This window comes from Apodemus sylvaticus, chromosome 3 (assembly GCF_947179515.1).
Source record: "Apodemus sylvaticus chromosome 3, mApoSyl1.1, whole genome shotgun sequence".
In the NCBI taxonomy this organism is placed as follows: Eukaryota; Metazoa; Chordata; class Mammalia; order Rodentia; family Muridae; genus Apodemus; species Apodemus sylvaticus.
In genome coordinates this window covers 166,801,109-166,814,203 of record NC_067474.1, presented here as the reverse complement: position 1 = coordinate 166,814,203, position 13,095 = coordinate 166,801,109, and the positions used below count along the sequence as shown (strand labels likewise).

The following is a 13,095-nucleotide window of genomic DNA, read 5'->3' as shown; positions in this document are numbered from 1 at the left end:
AGAGTCATCCTGGTGTGATATCTATCTATCTATATCTATATCATCTATATCTATATCTATATCTATATCTATCTATCTATCTATCTATATATATATATATATATATATATATAGAGAGAGAGAGAGAGAGAAAGACAGAGAGAAAGAGACACAGAGACACAGAGACAGTCAGAGAGTCAGAGAGATAGAGAGAGACAGAGACAGAGAGAGACACAGAGACAGCGAGAGTCAACAGTACCATAGTGTATGGCCATGGGAAGAAATGAGCCCGGGAGGCCTCCTGAGGGACCCCCTGGAGGAATCTGAGCTCTGGCCTGAAGCCAGGTTGTGTGTCAGAGGCCACAGAGGGCCCACCTCTGCAGAATGTCACACTTCCAAGACAGCCACCCCATATGTCACAGAGGACCTCACAGAGGACAGCCGGCTCCACAGCCAGGGTGTGTCAGCCTGCTGGACCATGGTACAGATTTCTCCATGGCTTGTCCTCCTGTCCCCTCCCAAATCAGCTCCGCTACGGCCTCTGTCCAGGCTGCTAACTGACACCCACTGGCCAAGTAGTGTTTAATTCTGAACTCTGCAAACTCCAAAGATTAAATAATGGATTTTGCGATGTGCTGAACTCCTTCCCGGCCAGGATGATGAGATGTCAATGGGAAAAATTTAAATATTGATGAGTTTTAACTTTCGTATTGATTGGCCGGTGACATATTTTGAGTAATGATTCCCATTAAAAATACAAAGATTCATATTGATCACCCGTATCTCCTGCTTTAAACTAACTCCATAGTCCTCAGACCTGGGGCAGGCTATACAATGTCGTCTCTTCTCAGAGTTGAAGATCCAGCGGTGTTTCACACTTTGCACTGGGTTTGAAGTTCATGCTGCAGTCTGTTGGTACCCTAGTCTCTAGTCCCTGAGGTACGCTCAGTCTGCTGTATTCCTTGGGATCCCTGCTCCTTCCAAGGGTGGTGGGGGTCTGGGGAGAGAAGCATCTCAGCCAGCCAGCCATCCTGAGGCGACTTCAGGGAGGGTCTATATGGTAGAGTCGTTGAACGTGCCTTCCCCGTCTCTGGGCTGCTGACCATGGGTACAGATGTCCCAGGCTGCCTCTGTGCAGAGCTTCTTCCCTCAGGACTGTGGGCGTCTCCCCAGGGTCCCAGGAAGTCAAGTGATTAATCAGAATAGACCTGCCAGATCCTGGTGTTCAATGCCTGTCAGACACTTTGCCAGATGTGTGTGTGTGTGTGTGTGTGTGTGTGTGATGTGATGCATGTAGCAGTATGTGTGTATGGTGCCTGTGTATGTGTGCACGTGCGAGTGAAGGTTATAGAAGTCTTCCTTCATTGCTTTCCACTTTATATTTTAGACAATCTCTTGCTCAACTTGAAGCTTACCCGTTCTTCTACATTGGCTGGCCAGCAAATCCCTGGGCTCTGCCTGTTCCCCACCATGCCCTCACCGTGCTAGGGTTGTAGATGCGACCCACCACAGTTGGTTTCCGCCTGGGTGCTGGGGATTAGAACCCCTGTCTTCATGCTTACACAGCAAAGGCTTTGGGCCGGGCCTCCCCCAGGCCCCTTCTGCTGATTCCTTCCTTCACCCTTCACTCACTAACTCCAGATCCCTGAAAGCTCGCCGCACTGCAGAGCAGGAGAGGCCCACGGTGCAGCGTGGAGAGGCCCACGGTGCAGCGCTGCGGCATGGCAGGCAGGTGCTGAGCCAGGCACAGCCCCGTCTAATCCACCCCCGCGGCCGAGGCTGAGCAGGACACACAGGGGACTTTGCTTAGTCGGGAGGTGGCGTGAGGACGAGATTTAGCCTGTCAGGCCTGTCTGTGGTTCCCAGGACGACCTTGAGCCTGTCTTTGGGAAGGCCTGCTTGCTAAGTCACCCCTTGTCCAGCATTGTGGACCTCAGCTGATGTGTAGTCTCTCTCCTGGCACGAGAGTGGCTTCCTATGTTCTTACTGCTTGTGCAAACAAATGGTTGCTTCACATACACGTACACACCCTCTTCTTCCTCAGAGCGTGCTGGTCTGGTGTGTGCTGAGAAGACAGGGCTGGCACAGACTCTTCCCTACACTGTGTACAAAAACCAATTCTGGTCTCTGAAGTGCTTCCCTGGTGGATACGGCTTTGTTTCGCCCAGACCTCCTCATCTGCCCTTTCTCTTACTGATTCTGCTGTGATGCTCTACTGTAATAACTCCCAGCGAAGCCTGGGCCTGTGAACTCCGGATCAGCTGACCTGGAGTCAAAAGAGTCTCCTCACACAGGTGGTTAGAGATGACCTCATTGCTGGAGTTTATTTCACTAAGACATGTGGCAAACTACCCAGTGACACATGTGAAGTGGACCTGAGTGTGTGCAAAGGCCCTGGGGTAGCAACAGAGGCAGCCTGGGGTGGTGAGGCAGAGTGGGCAGAGCCAGGCAGATGAACAAAGCCAGACCACAGTGGGCCTTTTACTCAGGATGAGGAATCCAGACTCCACTTTATTGTTAAGTTTTTACAAGAACTTTATAAAATTGAAAAGATTATTAGTCTTGCTTTTAATCATGAAGGAAATACCATTCACTTGCCCGGGCTCTCAGAGATGGTAATGGGACAGACTTGCCCTGGATTTAGATCCACTGGATCCTAGAACACCTGGATGCTCTCCACTCAGTTCTTGGTACAGATGGGGGCGGACCCTGAGCCCTTCCCGGACAGGCCCTGAGAGAGCAGCGAGGCCCAGCTCAGCCTTGCCTCTCCTCTTCTGGGGCGCCATCTTCCTAGGGCCGCCATCTTCCTAGGGCCAGCCTCACTGAAAGAGTGCTATATACAGGTTTGCATCTTGTAAAACTTTCTCTACAAGTTGCAACTCGTGCTTTTAACCTTGACCCCTATGCGCACGTGACGATTTTTGAGATCCATCCATATTTCTAGCACAAAAGTACTCCACATAGTCACCACGAAGGGTACTGTGCACAGTTCCCGCAAGGGTGAGGAGCGTTGTTATCAGTCCTGCTCTCACCTCGGAGTATCTACACTGTGTCCTGGCTGTGGGAAGCTTTGACTCTGGGTTTATGCCAATTGAGAGTCGGTTTCTATGTTTGTGAAATGGGGCGATGACAGAGCTTGATCAACATGCATGTTGACTAACTGTCTGCTCATGGTGTGACTTGTGACTATAAACTGTCCGCACCTGGGTTGCAGGCATTCGCAACCTCAATAAGCCTATGTAAAAAGCACACAAACTAGTTATTATATTTAAAAGTTATATGCCTATATTGGGCAGACCCAACACTATACTAACTTATTCCCCAGCTATGAGACCCTTGGCTGCTTGCAGTTTCTCCTGGCCATGTGGTTCTGCTCCATCTTGGCTTCTTCTGCCCTCTGTCCTTCCTCTCTCCTTCCCTTCTCCTCCCTTTCCTGCCCCAGCTCTCTAAGACCTCCCCTCCCACCTTTCCCCTCCATTTCATCTTTCCTTCCCACTGCCCAGTCACAGGCTCTAGCCTGTATTGACCAGTCAAAATGGGGAGAAGGTTCACATGAGGTCACCTGAGTATGTGATTGACTGCTCGTCGGATGCGGGGGTGGGGCAGCCCCTCTTGAGGAAGCAGAATTAACAGCAGAAGTCAAAGAGCATCAGGGCAACCAGCAATGGTTCCCCCTTTCTGTCCAACAATGCTGAGTTTGACAGATGCACGCAGGCATGATGTAGGTGCCGCCATTACCGGGATAACAAGTGTCCACAGGTCAGGGGTGTGTGCTCCTCCGTCTTCCGTCCATCTTGCCCCTCCCCCGTCTCTAAATGAGCGTTTGTTCTATGTCTCCACCAACAGGTTTGCATCTTGTAAAACTTTCTCTACAAGTTGCAACTCGTGCTTTTAACCTTGACCCCTATGCTCACGTGACGATTTTTGAGATCCATCCACATTTCTAGCACGTGTTCAAAGCCATAGCTTTCAACCAGCCAACTAGTGTTGGTGGATTTTTATCTACCCACCTAGTGACACACACGTGTGCCAGAAACTTTTCTGGTGAATGAGCGTATGCATTTAGATTTTTGCAGGAGAGTTCACTGGTGTTTCTTCTGGGAACCTGCCCAGAGTGGCCTCTCTGGGCTGCATCTCTCGCTTTTGAGGCCACGGGCAGCTCTCCTGAGAGCCTGTGTGTCCCACAGTCCCAGGAGTTACTGCATTCACACACACACACACACACACACACACACACACACACACACACACACAGTTACCTCACTCATTTAAAAGCCTTTGCTGGAGGAGGAGCACGTTAGACAGGTGATGTTGACAGTTTCCTATGAGCTTGCTCGCCGCCCCGCAGTGGCTTCTGTAATGAAATGTTTTCCAATCTTGGCCCATTTAAAACTTGGTTCGGGTTCTGTTATTGAATTGTAAGTCTCCAACTGCAGACACTGTGATATTAGCTCCAGGTGCTCTGGCTCTTGCTCTGCTCTCTGAGACAGGGTCTCCTGTGCAGCTCCTGAGGGGGGCCTGGAACTTTCTCCCGTGCAGCTCCTGCGGGGGGCCTGGAACTTGCCCTCCATGTGGACCAGGTTGGCCTCAAGTTCACAGAGATATTTCTGCCTCTGCTGCCCAAGCGCTGGGATTAAAGGTGTGTGCCACCATGCCAGGCAACTAACTTTAAGTTTTTCATAAACGCCTCTTGTCAGATTGCAGAAGTTCCCTTGCATTTATAATTTGCAAGGATATTGGATGGGGGAGGGGGATTGGGTCAACTTTTATATTTTATATAATTACTGGCCCTCAAGAGATAAAAATAGTACAGAGAGGCCGCTCCCTTATATCCAGCTTCTCCCAGTGAGAGCACAGTGCCTAGCTACTGGACGTTGTCCGACCCCGGGAAACTGTACTGCTAACTCAGTACACACCCTTGTTGGAGCTCTGTGGGATTTTACGATGCGTGGAGTCTGTCAAGCATTGAGGTGATCATCTTATTCTCTCCCTTTAGTTTATATTATTTTCTCTCAACAGCATATTAGTTCCTTTGGTTTTGGAATATGAAATCAGCCTTTTACTTGAGCATGAAGTGTTCTTGTCTTATTTATAAGGGGGTTTGGTATGCTTCTCTTTTGAGAAAGGTTTTTTGGCATGCATATTTGAGGGACATTGGCAGATAACTTCTTTTCCTTACATCGCCACTGCCTGGTTTTAGTATTAGGGTAACGTTACATTCATAAAACCGGCGGGAAATGTTCCATCTTCCAGACTGTGGAGGAGTCTGTGCTGATTCAGTCTTAAGCCCTCTGTAAATGTTTGGTGCTATTCACAAGCCAAATAGCCGATGTCCGCAACGGCAAATTTTCACTACACATTTAATTTAAATAAAAGTTTGTTTTGTGGTCTGTATGTTTTCGCACTTGGCACTTGTTGTCTTTTAAGGAATTGTCTGTCTCATCCAAATTATGACGCTGTAATAATTACCACAGAATTATCCCCCAGGCTCCCTCCCACACACCCGTTTGTCTGTGGGACACACCGTGATAGATTTCACTGTTCCCAGTGATTCTGTCTTCTCCCAGTTTGCCAAAGGACTATCAAGTTAGTGTTGGTTCTGCAAGAGCCACTGCTGGCTCTCCTAGGAATTCCTGGGAATTATTAGGAATTACTCTCTGGTACTGTCTGTGTCTAAATCTTTGAAGAGCTAATTAGCCTGGAATAGGAGCTCATACTTGTAATCTCCAAACACAAGAGGCTGAGATAGGAGGACTGAGTTTGAGGTCATCCTGGGCTACTTAATAGATTTTAGTCCAGCCTGGGAGCACTGAGTGGGTTGTAACCTTTAAGCAAACAAACAAACAAACTGTAAAAAAAAAAAAAGTGCAGCGTCTGTAGAAGTCAGTGTGGAGATTCGTCAAGAAAGCTAGACTAGATCGGCCACAGGATGATCCCGCTTTTCCACGCTGGGGCGTATACCCACAGGGCTTTGCATCCCACAACAGAGACACCTCCACGCTCACCACTGCTCAAGTCACAATAACCAGGAAATGGAAGCAGCCTAGATGTCCATCAACTGAGGACTGGCTAGTGAAAATGTGGTCCATTTATTTGCACAATGGAATATATTTAGCCTTTATGAAAAGTGAAATTATAAAATTCAAAGGTAAATGAGTGGAGCTGGAGATAATCATTCCAAGGGAGGTAACCCAGACCCCGGAAAGACAAACATCGTGTGCTTTCTCTTATTTGTGAATGTCATCTTTGAGTCTTTAGAGGGGCGTGTGTGTGTGTGTGTGTGTGTGTGTGTGTGTGTGTTGCATCTGGAACACCCACTGGAGTCAGGAAGTTAGAGGACCTGAGGGGAGGAGATAGTGTATGCCTTACCGCAGACTTCTCTCCGCGCTTCCCTGGCTGTGACCCAGGTCTGGAGTTGAGTGAGCTCAGGGGCCATGGCCTTTGGGAAACCCTGTTGCTTCCCAGCTGGCTGCTCCTGTGGGAGCCATTTCTGCTCCCACAGTCCTGATTCAGCTGCCCCTGGAGGCAATGTGGAGTGTTCCTGGTGCTCCATCTTTACTCCACTGTACCCCTCTTCCTGAAGCCTTCCGGGCACCTCTGAGTTTCACGTGTTGGTACTGTCACATGAGGGGCTGTCTCCCCTCCTTACAGCTTTCTACATCACTGGAGTTGCTCTCTGCCCTCACGCTTGCTGGCTGGTTTATCGCACTGTGGAGCCCAGGCTCGGCAACTCACTATCCCGTCTGCCTCGTGCTCCTCGGCGCCCGGATCACAAGCGTGCACTACCCAGCTTGCTTGATGGTTTTAATCTTCACAGAGCGATTCATAGCAATCCCGCCTGGCTCCCTTATGTGCAGAGTTTAGAAACATGAGCAGCACGTGCTGATTTCCTGTGTGCACTGTGCCCTAGCCACCCCGGTGATGCTCGCTGTTAAAGTCTATACTGTTTAGACCCCATTCCGGATCCTCTGAAGCTTCATGCTCAAGCTACTCGGTGTTAGAGATGCCACTTATCTCACAGAGAGGTCGGAGTGCATCACAGGGGACCTTCTGCGAGATCCCAGCAGCAACTCCACCCCGTGCCTGGTCTACCCACAGGGCGTGCTTTGCCCTGGGTCAGATGGTAGCCAGTTTGGAACCCGGACACTTGTGTGCTGGGTCTTATTCTTTTCCATCTGCATGGGGTGTTATTAATACCCCCTCGCTGTCCATCAGCCCGGTTTCCCCCTCTCTACTGGGACGTTCCTATCAGCACCGAGCAGTCTTTGGCGGCTCCTATTAAAGAACAGACTAAAGCCTTGCTGGAAGCTGCAACAGTCTCTTCTGTGCCCTCAGTGGGTTGGCATTAGCTGCCGCCTCTGTGTCTGCTCTCCTCCCAGGCTCCACTCTCCCCCTCCCCCGCCCCCACACATGCTTAGGTCGCCAAATCCAAGGCTCTGGCTCTGTCCTCAGCGCATAGCCAATCATTAGCTTGGCATGTTCGTCACCTCTTCCTGTCCCAGCTGCTCTTTCCTGGTCTCCTGCTGTGGCCGTCACCCTGTGCCAACCCCATGTGCAGCTCCTATTGTCCTGACCTCTTAGGGCAGCCGTGCCCGGGGCTCCCTCAGGACTGTCTCCCTAACTTCCTGGCTAACCTTGCCAGGCTCTCCTGATGCAGGTCTGTGAGCCAGTGACCATAAAGTCCCAGTTCCGGCCTGATGGTCTCTGAGCTTCCCCATCGATCCCCTTGGATGTCAAAGCTGCCCCTCAGACTCATGCAATGGCATTTCCGTCTGCCCCTGCTTGGACTCTTCCGTTTTGCCTCTGCACCCCCATCTCCTGGGTGTCTCTGGACAGGAGGCCCTCTATGAGGCCTTGCCGGGGGCCCTATTCATCACTGGGATTCAGTGTAGCTTTTCAGAATGGCTAGATTTGGGCCCGTGTCCTTGACTTTCAAACATTAAAAAAAAAACTTTAATATTAATTAAACTCCTTTAATATTAATTTAAAATCCAGAAATTAAATATGATGACTGGAAAGAAACAAATCACAATTTAAATGTGCATTTTTATAGTTAATAATTATTATAAAAAGAATTTATGTGGATTTTGAAAATTCACACCACACTGAACTGAATAACAGAATGTGTGAGGGCTTCTCTCTGATACTTCCTTGTTCTTCCTTCCTCCCTGACGCAGTCCTTCCTCCCCTTCTCTTTTCTATTCTTCTCATTCTCTCCTTCCTTCTTTCCTTCCTCTTTCCTCCCTCCCTCCTTCCTCCCTCCCTCTCTCCTTCCTCCCTCCTTCCCTCTTCCCTCCCTCCCTCTTCCCTCCTCCCTCCCTCCGTCCCTCCTCCCACACTCCTTCCCTCCTCCTTCTTTCCTTCCTTCCCTCCTCTCTTCCTCCTTCCTTCATTCCTCCTTCCCTCCTTCCCTCCTTCCCTCCTTCCTTCCTCCTTTCCTCCTTCCCTCCTTCCTCCCTCCCTCCCTCCTTCCTTCCTCCATCTTCCAGAGCTGTGGAGGAAGCACAGGTCCTCATGAATCTCTGGGCGAGGGTTCCCCACTGAACTAGCTCCAGCCAGGACTTCATCTTTAAACGTAGGAAACACCCTTGGCCAATAGGTTACTAGGGAAAGTTTCCCATCTATGGAAGGTGTGTTGTGACACAGATGACACAAACTTAACACTGGATTGACTCTCTCCAGAGTCCTGAGCTCTCCCTGCCTGTCCGCCTCACCCTTCCCCAACCTCACAGGGTCACCCTGGCTGTCTGACACCCCCTCCTATGGCCTTTCTTCCACATTAGCTCAGAGGAGGCGAGGAGGGAGGGGGACTGGGCCCCTCAGCAGCACCGGGGAGAGTAAATAATCGGGTCTCCAGGGGTTTGTTATGTACGCAGTAAACATTTTAGATGGCTTCATCAACTGTCTGTCAAACTCAACACTGGGTTCCCCGAACTGAATTCCAGTAGAAAGGGGGGCGAGGGTGGGGGGCACAACACAACAAAATAGAGCTTTCTGCAGGGATTCTACTCAGGTTCCACTTGGTTAGTGTGCTTGCGATATACACTGTAGCAAAGCTTTAATATAATTAAATTTTAAATTCCATGTAGATTCTAGCGGGTAGGCAGATGTACCGGTATGTTAAACTTTATGTCGCTTGAAAATGGTTTTCAAGTACATCAGAGGGAGACCATCCAGCTGTAAAATTATCTGCTTTATGATGCCGCATCACCGCTCTGATCTCTTTCTTTTAATTAAAAATGTACCTTAAAGTTGAACGACCCCTACTCTCAGCTACCTTTCGTCTCGTTCTTAAAAATGTACTGACAGAAGGCGAAGGATGGCTCCTGTCCTCTGCACCTGTGGTGGGGTTTATCCAGGATGTTAGATCTTCTGTGCTGCGTTAATTGGAGGCCAGTCCCTCATCCCTCTGACATTGTCCAGGATGGAGGGTGTGGAGTGTCAAACCTTCTAGTCATTCCAGAAATCAAAAGAGCCACAGAATTCTGCACAGGTGGGGGTGAGGGGGTGCCTGGTGTTTCTGACTTGGCTTCAGCTGTCTGCCCTGTGAGAGGCACAGCAGGGCTCCTGCAGACTCTTTCTGCCAACACTTTCTCATGAGCCTCTGCTGTCTGATATCCCCCACCCCCACCCCCAATCAGGGATGGTATCCCTTTGCTCTGATGTCCTGTTCATTTTATTTATTTTTAAAGTCAAGTATAGACAGTTGGCAGATAGGACTCATCAGGCACAGATGCATTGTCACGGGAGCATCCCAGCTCCCTCCTGGAGAACTAGGGAGACTCTAGAGAGTGACACCTAGGTTGTGGCCTTCATAGCAGGGAGAGAGAATGAGAGAGGGAGAGGGAGAAGAGAGGGAGAGAGAGACAGAGAGACAGAGACAGAGACAGAGAGACGGAGACACACACAGACATACACACACACACACACACACACACACACACAGAGAGAGAGAGAGAGAGAGAGAGAGAGAGATTTAGCTGGAGGCTGGCAAGATGGCTGACTCACTCAAGTGCGTGAATAGCTCAGTTAGATCCCCAGCACCTATGTAAAAAGCTAAGAGCAGATCTGAAGAGGTGGCTCAGTGGTTAGGAACACCACTGTGCAGTCTCAAGGACTGGAGTTTAGAATCGAGTACTTCTATAACAGGTTGGGCACCCCAAAATCACTCTTGTTATTCTGGCTCTAAGGTGGTCTGATACCCTCTTCTGGTAGCTATGCCCCATCACATATATGCACATACATTCATACAGGCATATACACATAGACATATACACACATAAAATAAAGTTATATAAAATGGGTATGTAATGGACGCTTGTAACCACAGTGGAAGGGAGACAGAAACATGCAGATCCCAGGGCCTCACTGGCCCACTGCTCAAGCCTGTGGGAGACTCTGTCAAATCTACTGAGAAAAGTGGCCAGCCATAGCGGAAGACACCTACCTCTGCTCTTCACATGTGTGTCCCCACCCAAACACACGCAGGCATAAATCACACATATGCACTCATAGGAGACATGTCTAGCCTTATTTAATCATGATACAATATACACATGAATAAAAATATCATGTTACCTGGGATAGGCATGTAGGCAATGCATGATGTACTGATGCACAATGGGTACTAGCTCCTCTCAGACTGACCCTGGTGGTGACTCCGTAACAGCTATCAACTCAGAAGTGTCACTCTGTCCTTTAGCTTGGGCTCAAGAACAGGTGTCTTCCACAGAGACTGGCACAGCAATCACGGAATATATCATCAGTGGTGAGAGACGTTATGAGTATGTTCTGGTCCTGGCTAGCCTTCTCAAGGATGCTTCTGGAACTTCCTGAGGGAAAGGAAACAAGCAGTTTCTTACATGCCCCAGAAGGCCTGCCCATCATCACATCTGGATGAGAACTTGGGGACCTCTTGCCAACCACAATTTTACAGAGCAGGAGTCAGGAGCTCCTCCTGGAGAAGAGGGTGTCCATCCAGTCCCATCAGTGTGCCCTTCCTACTTCCTGATCTGCCCAGTAGCTCGACTGTTTGCACCTCCACCTTCCTCTGTGCTGGGTAGGGCTCAGCCTTTGCTGCATGGATACAGTGTATCTTTTCATTTGTGGTACTGTATCAAATACCTTGTTGCTGCAGTGATGAAACATAGTGGCCAAGGCAACTTAGAAAAGGAAGAGTTTATTCGGCTCACAGGTTCTAATGGGTTAGGGTCCATTATGGGAGGTGGGAAGCACAGCTTGGAGCCCCAGCCATGGCAGCAGAGCAGGTGTGAGAGCTGCCTGTTGACATCGTCAAACCCAAGCATGAACTAGAACGCCTGGGCAGGAAGTGGGGTGAGCTTCTGAGCAGGCAAAGCGCCTCCCACCCCCATCCTCCATGATGTATTTCCTCCAGCAAGGCTCTGTTTCCCAAAGGTTCCATAACCTCACCAGCACTGCCACTAACTGGTGGCCATGTATTTAAGACCATGAGGGGACACTTAGTATCACAGTGACTGTGTGGGTAGATGGCCCCCTGCCGTCTCAGAGAGCCTTGTCTTGTCACGCTACCCTGGGCCATGATTTTCATAGATGCTAAAGAACTTTCCTATCCCCAGTGCCTTCTGCTTTCTGGGAAGTGGACAGCTCCCTGAACTATCCACACATGTGACAGGAAATGGCACTGCCCACCCTCATGAACAGCATCATGCTGGTGCCATTGGCTGGCCCAGGACTGTAGCTCTGAGGATGCAGGATGCTTGGGGAGGGTGGGTTTCCAAGGAGTTGGGTGTGGAAGAAAGTTGCATCCCAGGATTAGGCTCAGAGTTTGCCCTGGCATGCATTGCTCTGTGGTCTCCAGATGATCCAAGCTTCTCTTGTACCCTACAGGCTTATAAACCCAGGGTGGGTGATACAAAGTATCCCGGGGGGGGGCATACCTTGGAGATGCATTGAACAGGGCAAGGATTGTTTTGTCTGGAAGCAGTCAGCTCCCTAGGGTAGGTTGGAATGAGAGCCTATGTTATAGGTGGATGTGTCAGTGGGTGGTGTCCCAGAATCAGGCAGAGTTCCCGTGGACTGGGTTTGGGTGGACAGAGAACACTTCACATACAAGGGCAAATGTTCCTTTCTCTCTGGTCTTAGGCCTGGCTTTGAGTTAGGACTGAGGGAAAGGCTACTTCAAAGCTCAGTCACAGACAGCATTCTGTGATGGATTCAACATTCTGGATTCTGCTGATGGAAGAGAGTGAGGCTCATGATAGGTGCAGGCAGCTTTGGAAGGTTAGGGGAAACAAGGCACAGGTTTGCGGTGAGGCAGAGAGAGAGAGAGAGGGAGAGAGAGAGAGAGAGAGAGAGAGAGAGAGAGAGAGAGAGAGAGAGAGAGAGAGGAGGTTCCCGGCCTGTGATTGACAATGGACAACGCTCCCTCCCTGAGGTACAGGTCCTTCCCTCAGGGAAGCTGGGCCAGCTGCTGTCCAGGTGCTTCAGAGACACACAACCCTCTTGCCCACTGTTCCTGTGCCAAAGCTGGCTTTCATTTCTGCCCCATGATAAAGGCCCACCTTGGGACCCTTGGATATAGGCCTCTTTCCCTTCTGGAAACCTTCTTGGGGGCTTTGGGCTGCTGCAGAGTTTGGGCTGTGTGCAGAGGGGGAAGACAGGAAGGTTCCCAGCAGTAGGAGGCGCTCATGTCCAGCCAAGTTCCAGGGGAGATTTTTTTGACAAGAGCCAAGGCTCTGGGTTCTGGGCTGGCTGACCATCGGGGATGCAGATGGCTTCCGTCTTAATGAGAGATTATACATTTTAAAGTCTTAACCCCATCTTTGAGTTTATTAATCACTATAAGAAGCAAAAAAAAAAATCCTCCATGAGACATTTAGAATGTTTCAGAATGAGCATCGTTTAGAGCCACTTGAGAAGTGTGAAACTAAAATTAATTACATTTTACACACCTAAACAAACTGTTAAGTGTCAGTGGCAGGCTTCCTCCTGCCCGTGTGCGTAGCAGATTCTTCCTGTTGTCTGTTCTCAACGACCTGGATTCCTGCCGGCCACACGTTTCTGTCCACCTGTAGCTCCCTTCAGGGGCCTGGACGCCGCCTCAGTTACCCTTTACTGAGGAGGGGCTGAAAAGTC

The 13,095-nt window shown here is 49.8% G+C and overlaps 1 protein-coding gene across 1 annotated transcript in view; it reads left to right on the top strand.

Annotated features, from left to right (window-relative positions):
* Positions 1–13,095, top strand: part of LOC127680442 (calmodulin-binding transcription activator 1-like) — a 602,930-nt gene that overhangs the window by 169,407 nt on the left and 420,428 nt on the right. The gene's annotated exons all lie outside the window — the stretch shown is intronic.